Source organism: Octopus bimaculoides, chromosome 3 (assembly GCF_001194135.2).
Source record: "Octopus bimaculoides isolate UCB-OBI-ISO-001 chromosome 3, ASM119413v2, whole genome shotgun sequence".
In the NCBI taxonomy this organism is placed as follows: Eukaryota; Metazoa; Mollusca; class Cephalopoda; order Octopoda; family Octopodidae; genus Octopus; species Octopus bimaculoides.
In genome coordinates, this window is record NC_068983.1 from 3,469,750 (window position 1) to 3,472,594 (window position 2,845).

The 2,845-nt window shown below is 37.4% G+C and overlaps 1 protein-coding gene across 3 annotated transcripts in view; it reads left to right on the plus strand.

Moving 5' to 3' along the window:
* The window catches only part of LOC106867633 (multiple epidermal growth factor-like domains protein 6), a 109,433-nt gene that overhangs the window by 37,906 nt on the left and 68,682 nt on the right, over positions 1-2,845 (plus strand). For all 3 annotated transcript variants that reach the window (XM_014912557.2, XM_014912558.2, XM_014912559.2), the window contains exon 4: positions 360-497. The gene's annotated coding sequence lies outside the window, so the exon portion shown is untranslated. The remainder of the gene's footprint in view (positions 1-359; positions 498-2,845) is intronic.

The following is a 2,845-nucleotide window of genomic DNA, read 5'->3' on the forward strand; positions in this document are numbered from 1 at the left end:
TATTATTTTATTAGTTTTTTTTAATTTTATTCCTTGTTCCTTTCCTCCAGACTTTAGTCTGACGCTCCACCGAGCATGACAAGTAACTTGTCAAGTATTCAGCAATTACTACAACAACAACAATAATTTTAAGACAACAAAAAAAAAAGAGAATAAAAAAGTTTAAAAGACTTTCAAAACACCTCATCATATATATATATATATATACACACACATACACACACACAGAGTGAGTGACGGGTGGAAGCGCCCTCTTCTGAAGATTGCATAGACAGGTGTAGTTATGGAGAGAGTGAGTGCCGCCTTAATGATGTCCTTGTTATTATTATTGTTGTTGTTGTTTCGTTGTATTTCGTCAGAGATCAAAGTGGAGATTGTTAACAGCTGTCTGACCAATAATGGTGGTTGTGGCCATAAATGCACCCACATTCGATCAGGACCTGTCTGTTCCTGCAAACCGGGCTATTTACTTCAAGCTGATGGGAAATCATGCGAAGGTAAGAAGTTCGGTTTTATACACACACACACACACACAAACGTACATTTCTGTGTGTATATATATTACTGTATATTTGCGCGTGTATATGTGAGCGTGAATATGTGAGCCTATATATATATATATATATATATATATATATACGCATATATATATATAGATGTATATATCTATGTTTGCGTTTTTTTTAGAATGTGAATTTCTAAATGTTTTTATATTTTTCAGGTGTTTTGTTTTTTATTATTTTTCATCATTTCTTTAATTATTCGTTTCACTAATTTCGTTGAGCTTACATTCATTTAATTTCGGTAATGGATAAACATCACAACTTCATTTATTAATTTTCTCCTCACACCTTTGTTTTGCATATATCTGATAGCTAATTTAAAACATTCAGAAGTACTCTTAATTAGGAATCTACGATTGATTTAATTAGCGTTATGATAACATAAAGCGACGAATTAGCAAAGTTTTTCGAGTTTTGTGTTATCTCGTTTTATGTTCAGAATTCAAATTCTGCCAAAATTTTCTTTTATCTCTTCTGTGCCAGTAACAGTCAAGTACTGACCAAATACTAATAACGGGGGGAGGGGTACTCTCTTCTCTCTCTCTCTGCTCCACGGCATGGTGAAGTGTTAAAAGTAACGAATGTCTTACAAGGCGGCCCCACAAGTTGTTTCACAACCTTTCCATAAAAGACGCCGAGAAAGGCAGAGAAGAAAGGACTGTTTTAATTGCCATAAATAGTAATTAAGATACAAGTGTTTCTTGATTAAAAACTTGTTAGACAAGGGAGTTGATTTGAAATGATGCATTGAGATTAAAACAGGGACATCGTGGGACAGTCGCAGGAGACATTCAAAACCACGCAGCCACTCGCTAGTGTTTACTTTGAATTTATTAAACAATCACAAATAATTTGTATTATTATTGAATATTAAAATATTTCGTTTCGGTCACATGTACTCGAGCAAGAAATAACACAAAGAACTTCTTACAATATAATTTTATGCCTCCCAGCCCAAAGACTGTGGCCATGCTGGGGCACCGCCATTTTCATCACTTTTTCAAAGGTTATTCTCATGTTATTGGTTTTCAATGAATAAGAGAATTTCATATCAGTACCCCCATTTAAGTTTCTTGCCAGTATATAGACTCATTTGAGACCTTAGACAGCAGACAATCAGGTGCTTCCTGAAAACCTGGAGATCCACTCCATGTAGATCTCTCGGGTATTTTGGACAGGCATTAGACAGCTACGGGCTGTTTGGGGGTTATTGTAACTCTCGATGCCAAAATTTGATGCCAGCCTCTCCAGAATCCTCCATATGTATATCTCTTCCGTCTTTGCTCCAAGGAGTAGAGTCTTAATCCTTTCAGTCTCTCCCATTAGCTCGACTGTTTCGTTGATGCAGTCTTCTTGATGAAACACCGTTCAGATGTTTCGAATTCCACAATTTGACATCGTGGGACGACCATAGTTGAGAGCAGTCGTCTAGATGGCTGAGGGCAAACTTCTTCCACAGGACCAGCATACTTTCCTGGTCCTTTGTTTTGTAAATTCTCAGAATCCAGCCTGTCACCACTTCGGGGATATGTAGAGGAAAGGATATTTTTTTAATTCCTTATATTTCGAGTGAATCACCCATATTTAGAGGAAAGCAGTTGAAATTTTTTTTCAAACTAGGAAATGCCAGAAACACTTGGCGATTGGCTGTATGCAAATGAGTTCATTACTGGGGTCAAGAACATTTCGCGGGAAAAACATTTCGCGTTTGGGAAGCGAACCCACGTTCTGGCGATTGTGAGTGCAACACCCTAATCACTAGGCCACGCACCTTCACACTTAATAAAGAGATTTATAGACAAATATTCTCCTTCCGTTTGTGATGGAGTCGTCAGACGATGTTGTTGACAGTAATGCTCTCGTTTTTGTTGTTGTTGACAATATTGTTTAATGTTCAGTGTTGTAATTGGTGTAAATGTTTCTTGCTGAAGACTTGTGACCAAGTGGTTGGGCTGTCGTAAGGTTGTGAGTTCGATTCCCAGCGACGCGTTGTGTCCTTGAGCAAGACACTTTATTTCACATTGCTCCCGTCCATTCAGCTGGCAAAAATGAGTTATACCTGTAATTCCAAAGGGCCAGCCTTGTTACATTCTGTGTCACTCTGAATCTCCCCGAGAACTACGTTATGGGTACATGTGTCTGTGGAATACTCAGTCACTTGCACGTCAATTACACGAGCAGGAGGTCCACGTGGCGTCAATTTTCACATCTGTTTTGTTTCATTTAAGTTTATTTGTAAAACTTAAATTTCCATCATTTAATTAATTAGTTTTCTATATAAT